This window comes from Pundamilia nyererei, unplaced genomic scaffold, assembly GCF_000239375.1.
Source record: "Pundamilia nyererei isolate P.nyererei 1_Seehausen unplaced genomic scaffold, PunNye1.0 scaffold00017, whole genome shotgun sequence".
NCBI classification, from domain to species: Eukaryota; Metazoa; Chordata; class Actinopteri; order Cichliformes; family Cichlidae; genus Pundamilia; species Pundamilia nyererei.
The window spans coordinates 3,525,105-3,534,387 of record NW_005187418.1 but is presented as its reverse complement, the minus strand read 5'-3'; the positions used below and the strand labels follow the sequence as shown (position 1 = coordinate 3,534,387).

The 9,283-nt window shown below is 36.2% G+C and overlaps 1 pseudogene; it reads left to right on the top strand.

Annotated features, from left to right (window-relative positions):
* Nucleotides 1–1,823: 1,823 nt before the first annotated feature.
* LOC102198859 (interferon a3-like) lies at nt 1,824–2,707 on the top strand (annotated as a pseudogene).
* Nucleotides 2,708–9,283: the final 6,576 nt, after the last annotated feature.

The window sequence follows — 9,283 nt, the reverse complement described above, 5'->3', positions numbered from 1 at the left end:
CTCTTACTGTGTTTGAACAATTGTCAACCCCTTGACAGTCCCAGATTTAAACCCTGTGGGGGTTTCCCCCCAAGAGGGAAAAAAGGACCCCCTAATGATCCACAACCTAATCACATGAGCCAAGGTGTGAAAACGGGTGTAGGTCACAATCAGCCAAGGTTTCGGGTGAGCTCATTGTGAAACCTGGCCCCACCCTATCATGTGATTTCCTAAGGTCAAATGGCCCAGGATGTGAGTGGGCGTTAAGGCGTCTGGGAAGGGATCTCAAAACTGGATTATAGATGGCAGACAGTTGGTGTCGTAAACCACCGCCTCTGTTCAAAGATGGTCTCTCACAGTGGACATAGATGCCCTCTTTTACTTCTCTTTCAAACCATCTGTCTTCTCGGTCCAAAATGTGAACATTGGCAACCTCCACTGGACAAAGGTCTAAAGGACAAAGGTCACTCTTTCGAGGATGCCAGTGTTCACATATAACCGAAGCAGGTGCGGCCAGAATTTTTTTTTTCTTTTAGAGGTGGCCATATGGGGGCCACGAAAAATATATGAGTGGTACACCAAAAACAGAACAGCGTAGGGGAACAGCAGAGGGGAGGGGGTGACGACGGGAAATTGTGAGAGACATACAAAGTGACACAATATGGTTGATAAAAAATGCATATCAAAGAATAAACAAGTTAATGTTTCTACTTATTGTCGAGTGTCGTCCTGTCTTGTGCTCACGTTTATTAAAATTATTACCTACATAGCTACATAGGACAGTCTTACCAAGGGAACCAGCCATGGAATTTTTGAAATTTTTGGCTACTTGATTTAATTCTATCTAAGGCAGGATATTTGTGCTATTGCCCATTTATATATTTACTTAATTTCTTTCATACTAATTTCTTTCTGTGATTTTCAGTGATGGTCTTGTTTTCCCAGGAATTCTCTCCGTACAAGCAACGTTTTCGATCTGCACACTGACCAACGCGGTATTTTTCTACTGTCCAAATGAGCGATTTAATTACTTAAACGGAAAATCACCCAATATGTAAAGCTGCAGGTCTAATTGCACAGTAGGTATCTGTTGTGCCAGAAATGGGAAGTTCAAACATAAAGAAACTGAAAGTTTAGTGAATGTGCGCGTGCACTGTTGCTATCATTCTTAAGAATCGACCTTTGATATTTCACCTTCTGAGGATTTAGAGTGATGAGTAGGTTACCTGTAGTAGGGAGTTCACCTTTACATTATAATGGGAAAATCTGAGCAGATTTTAACCCTGAAATGGAAATAAAACTTGCGCATTGTTCAAAGTTTACATTATAAAGGAATGAGTCTTATTCTTCATCTTCCAAGAAAAAAACCTATATGTGTGCATTGCTTGGTGTTTGTAATGTAGCACTCATTTAAAGTATCTAATTTGTCAGAAATTATCTTCTGAGCTTTGTGCTGGAAACTAAGCCCAGTAATACACGTTTTCGATATCGAACATCAAATAACTCAAATTACACCATCAGTTGTGAGTTTTAATTGTGATTTTTTTTTTTTTTTTTTTAGGTATTCAGTTACACATGTCGATTGCCTGTAACCATTATAATGATGGCAATTAATCCTCAGTGTTTAAATTTTTGTTTGTCCTAACATTTGGGATATTTTATTTCCTTATGATACAAATTAAAATCCGTAATGTTCTCTGCATAGTGAAAGCCGTCATTCACCTTCGGGATTCACACAGCAGGTTAGAAAATGGAAAGCTATAAATGCGGCATTTCAGGTATTCTCCATCAGAACAAGAGGAAGCTCTTGCTTCATGCAAAAGCAATTAATACCTTTTGAAAAAATGATGATGAGGATTTTCTTTGCTTGCCTGTTTCTCGCTCTGTTCACTGCAGGCTCCTCGTTGAGCTGCAAATGGATGGATCATAAAGTCAGACAGCACAACGAAGAGACTCTGAATCTACTTGATACCATGGTGAGTGCACATCTTTTAATATTCAGTCTAAATATTTAAAAGTGTACTGACTGTAATTTAGTTATTTAAACGTAGTGCCTGTTAACTCAAACATGATATGTCTCTGTATGTGATGCAGGCTAATAACTACACTAACACCACTGAAGTGGAGGTCACTGGTCTTCCCTAATCACCTGTACCGCCAGGTGTCCATATCATCAGTAAGTGAACCTCAGCTTTGACTTAATTAATTAATCAACGTATTTATTTATTTTCAGAGACAGTCATGTGAATACATAATCTGTGATTGCTCTCCTTCCAGGCTGAGGATAAACTGGCTTTCACAGTTCAGATTCTGGAGGAGGTGGCTGCCCTGTTTGAGGAGGATAACAGCTCTGCATCATGGGAGGACAGCACAGTGAGGAACTTTCTCAATATTGTCAACAAACAGGCCGAAGAGCTTCACTCCTGTTTAAGTTCACTTTCAGTAACACCACTACTGAGATAACTGAGATCAATTATACTGCTTACATGGCTAAAACATATATTTAAATGACCATTTTTCCTTATTTAGATTGGGAGCCACAGTCACAAGAAGAAGAACTCACAGCTGTATTTCAAAAGACTTTCAGATGATGTCCTAAAGAAGAAGGTACGTCTTTAATGTTTTGACCAATTCTTTAATTAAACACCTCTGGCATGTTTTAATAGTGATAATGTTGTTGTGTCTGTAGGGTCACAGTGCAGAACCGTGGGAGGTGATCAGGAGGTGATCATTAGCCCATCTATTAAGAGCAGAACCGCTGGCTTCATCTCTGCACACTGCCAACTAAAATCTCTGTCACATAAAGAATGTAAAATTTATTGCCTTTATTTATTTATCCATTGATTTTATGTATTAGTTGATTGGATTTGTATCTATTTTCAAATATGACCAACTGAAACTAACATTTTCTATAAATGTTTTGTCTGGAATTCAATAAAAAATAACTCTTATTTCCAATTAAATGTTTTCATTATTTTGATTCCTGGAAAACAAAATAACACAAAAGAATTAAAAATGTGTTTTTAATTTATATAGGTAAGTGTCCTTTGTAAGGAAGAGAGGAACCTGAGAGTCTTACTTCTAGTCTAGAGCAGTTTCTTTGTAGCTTCACACTGGTTTCAGTCTTCTCTGACTGACTGATCCTTTTCTATTGGCACTGATGGTTATTTTGCTTTGTTAGCCCCTCACACCTGTTGTGTACCTCAATTTCAAGAGGTTCACTATATACTCTACCTTTTGGGTATATTTTTAATTAATTTTATGGTGATGATGATGATAATAAAATGAAACCTAACCCATGCATTCCTTTACTGTAAGATGAAATCACAAGCATGGGAAGAACACCAAACCTTACTCAGAAGGACCATAGCTGGCCAGTGGATTCAAATTGGCCATCATTGTTGTGAGTCAACACATCTGCTTTGGATTTTGTTGGTCCAGTCAATAGGCATTATGAATAACTACAGAACCATGCTGCCCCCCCCCCCCCCTTTAAATTAGAATTCAAATTCAAGGTTCAAATCAAATCTGTTCTTCTTATTGTTTTCAAAAGTTGTCTTTTTTTGTTTTGTTTTATGGAATTATTGCTATTGGTTGCTGGAAAGCAAGTGTAAAAAAGAAAAGCCTTGAACTACTTGCAATATGAGAAAATGTGGCTCAATCACTTACAATTCAGAATTCACAGGTTGCTAATGACCTTTCCAAAAACATCTTGGAGTGAGGTTTTCCAGTTAAGCAGACAATATTCACAGCCACATCTTTAGCATAAAGGCATTTCTAAAGGCCCAAGTGTACTGTTGCTGCTGTCCTTGCAAACATCACAGAAGGAAGTCATGAAAGGCTCATTATTCCGCATTTCTATTAAGAAGCTACACCGAATGTCTGATGGAGTTTGCTACTACTAAAGTTGGTTCTTGAAGTTACTTCATTCATGCAATTATTCACTTTTTCAATCCCGTTTGTCACTGAATTATTAGATTTTCAACCAGACATAATTCAATATAAGGTTACACAATAAATACCAGAAAAACAACAACATAAAAATTTTTTTTTTTTCATGTAAAAAAGTCAAAGTTATGATTAATATTTAATAAGCCTTCAATTTATGAAAGCGATGACAAACAGCTTGAAATATCTAAACTATTGCATTTCAACAGTTTGTCTGCATGATTGCAGAGGATCTTCAAAGGCATTAAACCTTCAACATAAATAAAAAAAAATTTGGTTAAATGTTGCACAGCATTCATAAAATCTGTATTAAAATAGCTGTGGCTGGGTGTGGTTTGTGGCGCGGCTGCAGGGGAGGCTGACACACATTGGAGCTCATCACGCCTGCCCGGGAAAAAACGTGCTGGCACCTGAGGTTGTTGTGGTGTGTGTGGGGTTGTAGCTGAAAAGTTGCAACTGAGTGTCGTAATAACCAGCAACCAAATAAAACTGTTAAAAGAGTGAACTATGTAGTCGGGTCCGGGTCCAACTATTTTTGTAGTTTCTGTATTAAAAGAGCAGATCTGTCTTGGTGAATGATCAAATATTTCTACACTAAACACTCACCATGTTTTAGACATTTTTTTCTACTCATTATAAATAACTGCAACACCTTTTTGCTTCTTTTTGCAGCAGTCTTCCCAAATCTTCCCATTAAAATGTGAAGGAGAATCCCCTTCTTTGGCTTACCTACTTCTAAAACGACATCCTAGAGAGGCAAATATCACTGATCGATTCCTATGAATGATCGTGACAGTGCAGTTACTCAGTCACTAACTCACTTTCAGTTTCTTCATACAGAAACTTCCTGTTTATGGCTCTATGGATACTATGCTTTTAGACCTCCAGGTTTTTCTATTACATAGTTCTCTATTTTACACGCCTGGTAATTAAGTTGGTAATTTGAACAATAGGAAAATACCACATTGCTAATTGTACATATCAAATCACCTGTACCCCCACAGAGTCATGCCAAAAAAATAATAATACTGAAATAAATGAAATTTAATAATAAATATATAAATGCCCAATACTACAAATGTTCTGTAATATTAAATCAAGCAGTCAATAATTGTTTTTGATTTGATTGTTTTAATTTGTTTGATGTAAAGTCACCATATAAACACTTTATTTCTTTTATCAAGCTAACACATATACAGGCTATGATAAACAAAATAGTCAGTTATGAGTTGTATTTTTTGTCATGCTTTTTTTTGGTCTTTTCTAGATCTTCAGGTACATATGTTTCTTTTTTATCATTCTGATATTTTACCATGTTCTCCGTTCTTTTGTGTAATTATAGATTTAAAGCCAACATTTAACAATCTGCTCCATCAGAACACCAGGACACCTGAGGGTTTGCTTCATACAAAAGCAGTTTATAGCTTCTGAAAAAGCGATCAGCAGGATTCTCTTTGCTTGCCTGTTTCTCGCTCTGTCCACTGAAGGCTCCTCGCTAAGCTGCAGATGGATGGATCATAAATTCAGACAGAACAATGAAGAAACTCTAATTCTACTTGATACCATGGTGACTGTTTTACTATTGTTGTGTTTTACGTTTCAGTTTTGCTAAAGACTTTTTCAAAAGCCTCTTGGAGGGAGGTTTTACATGTTGTCAGAACAGACTTGTGTGAACCATGCTATGATCATGTCTTTTACTGCTCTATAGAAAAACAAAAAGCTGGAAACGGCCGCAAAGTCGTTGAAACATCACAGTGGGAAATCATGAAAGAAGTTAAAAGCAACCAAAGGGCAAACAGCAAGAAAAGGTTCTATTGATTAAAAGGTCAAAGTAGGTCAAAATTTCCCCCTTATTGTGCAGCTTTGATAAGAGCCTACAGCAAATGTCTGATGGCATTTACTGGTTCTTGAAGTCACTTGGTTCTCAAGTTTTTTTTTCACGTTTTCCAGCATGTTTGCTGTTGGATTATTACAGTCTTGACCAGACATAATTTAATGAATAATTATAATAAATAAAAAATTACACACAACGTACTTTAGAAACAAAAAAACAAAGTAGAACCAAAGTTTAATATTTAATAACCCTTCAGAAAGCTTAAATATTAAGTATTAAATAATTATATCAACTGTTAAGTTTAATACATATTTATAATTATGTATATCTGTTAGCCCACACAGAGGAAAAGAAGAATCATTTATCCAAGCAGCTTGTAAATGAAAAAAAAGAAGAATATATTACAAAATTATAAGCTAAATGAAAAAATCCTTCTTGTAAGAATTAGAATAATGTAGATTTTTTTTCTTCAGATCATCATCTGTGAGTTTCTTGAAATGCATTTCTTTCTTCAAACACAGCTGTGTTACTATTCTCTGGCTCTCTTCCTCACCATGCCTTTTATTTTGTAATTTTGTAAAGTCTCAAGGGATGTTAATCTTCCCATGTTGCCACAAGTTTCACATATTCTAGGTAAAAGAAGGTGAAATATCACTGGCCGGTTCCTTTGAATGAATGCTGAATGGCAACAGTTGCAGAACCACAAAGCCACTTTTTATCGCTTCCTTTTTATGTCTCGTGTGGATACTGTGCAGTTTCATTTATTTATGAAGTATTAGTTTTCCACACAAGCAACTGAGTAATCATAAAAAAATCACATAGGTCAGCGTACAGTAAAGGGTTGTGCCCTAGTGGAAAAGTACCCAGGAATAAGAAAACAATTAACCAAACCAAACCATTAACAATCTGTGGAAATAATTCATGTGTAAATGCACAATACCCAAATTCAGCAGCTAACAAATCATTTTAATTGTATAATAGTCTAAATGTAATAAAGTTGGAATGATATTGTTGTAACACATTATATTTTTTATACCAAAACACAAGCTATTCCAGTGATAAAATCTGAAACTTTGAATTTATAATAAAAAGCTACTAAAGCTACTCAATGCCATCTAATAAGTTGGATTTTTGTTTAGTTTAAATATTTCAATATTGTCTTCTTCTTCTTCTTCTTCTTCTTCTTCTTCTTCTTCTTCTTCTTCTTCTTCTTCTTCTTCTTCTTTTAAACAAAATCACTGGATGTAATAAATACATTGACCTTTCCTTTTAAAAATTTCCTGAGCAGTGGTGTAAAAGTATCTGTTAGGTAGTCTGTGATTGTTCTTCCAGGCTGCAGGATTAACTGGATTTCGAATGCAATTCTCGAACTCACAAACTAATTTCTCATCATTGCTTAGCACACAAACTGACACAGGTTAACGTGACCACACAAGCAGAAGTTTAGATCGACTTTATTTTAAATCAGTATATAATAAAAGGAATAAAAAATGAGTTAATTAAAGAAACTAAAAATGACGCTTTAAGTAATATAGGATCATAATGTAGTGGAAACGGTAAATTGACCTATCCTGAAATTTCGAGATCTGCTCCAGTGATCTAAACGAGTGTGATCTGGCATATTGGTGCAATAAGTCCGTCAGATAAAGAAGAGTTACTCTTCTTAGGGGTTACTTAAGTGTTTAAAAATGAGCTACAAAATTCACAAATGCTAATATTTTATTAATTCGTTAATATATGTACCAGTGAATATATGCTCACATTTGCATGACATCAGAACCACCTGCACTGGGGTATTAGTGTTGTTCATTCCAATATACAGTGAGTTGCTTAATCAAATCTACAGGCGATAAATTACTCAGGGTCTTCAAAATGAGAGTTTTTATGCTTTTTATAGTGGTCACAATTCAAGCTAGTCCGTATTTGTCCTGTACAGGTCCAGAAAATTTTGAAAATTGAAATTGTGGGTTTCAGTCAGGGTTACTGATCTCGTGTCTGCCTATAGTGTCTTTATTCATTATTTCTCAATTGAGATGAAAACATGCGCTAATCTTCCGATTAAGACGTGAAGCAGTTTTCCGTAGGTTACCTGGTTCACACAGGGAAGCCACAGGTTCAAGATAAAACAAGGCGAAATGTCACTCATCGGTTCGCGTTACGACACATTCCACAGTCATCAAGCCACTTTCAGTTTCTGAAAGTAAGAACTTCCCTTTTATAGCACACATGGACACTGTGCAATAGACCTGGAGTGTTAGGTAAAAGAAGCAACTGAGTAATTCCAACTGTGAAAAAAATACATTGTTCGTTGTTCAAACCGAAAACACTGTGTGCTGTGTGAAAAAAGATGCCGAAAAAAGGGGAAAAAAACACAAACAAGTAATGCAAATTGATGAAATGTGCAGTATCAGCTTTTATTATAAATTACACAGATTTAAGTAAGGTGGCCGTTAATGAAATTTCATTGTATTTAATTATTTTTATTTTCGGGTGTAAACTGGCGCTAAAATTGCGATAAATATTCAAGGAAGACGTAAATTTTTTCATATCACAACTTAACTATTTCAGAAACATGTAGAGGTAGCCTAATGGGGAAAAAAAATCAGCTGTGAGATGTGTTTCTTGTTTTGTGTTTCACGTATTTAAGTTCATGTATTTATGTTTGGCAGGTAACTCGTAGTGACGTAAATTACTAAATTAACGAGGGTGATACCTTAGCTTTTTAAAAATGCTGCCTATCCTCCACTGTGGAATATTTTTCTTTGATTTGGATGCAAATTCTAATCTGAGATTTCCGACATTACAGCCTGTTGTACGTTGAGGCCTCAACCCGCTCACCTGCGGGTTTCCCAGGTATGGAAAATGAAATATGTTCGCTCTGCTATAAATGCAGCGCTGCAGGTCTGCTCCATCAGAACACCGGGAGTTTGCTTCATACAAAGGAAGTTTATACCTTTAAAAAATGATGAACAGGATTCTCTTTGCTTGCCTGTTTCTCGCTCTGTCCACTGAAAGCTCCTCGCTAAGCTGCAGATGGATGGATGATAAATTCAGACAGCACAACGAAGAAACTCTGAATCTACTTGATACCATGGTGAGTGTTTTAATGTTTTAATATTAGTTAATTTGTTATTTTTCGTGAAAGAATTATTTCAATTTAGCATCTGATGACTAAAACACTCAATGTGTTTCAGGCTAAAAACTCCACTAACACCACTGAAGTGGAGGTCACTGTGGCCTTCCCTAATCACCTGTACCACCAGGTGTCCAAATCATCAGTAAGTGAACCTCAGCTTTGACTTACTGAAAGAAAACCCCATAATTCTCGTTTAGGGTAGATTCATTTTGTCTTTTAAACCCACTCTTATTATTATTAAAGCATTTCTAAAGTGGTCTGTGTTTGATCTTCTTCTTCTTCCAGGCTGAGGATAAACTGGCTTTCACTGTTCAGATTCTGGAGGAGGTGGCTGCCCTGTTTGAGGAGGATCACAGCTCTGCATCATGGGAGGACAGCACAGTGAG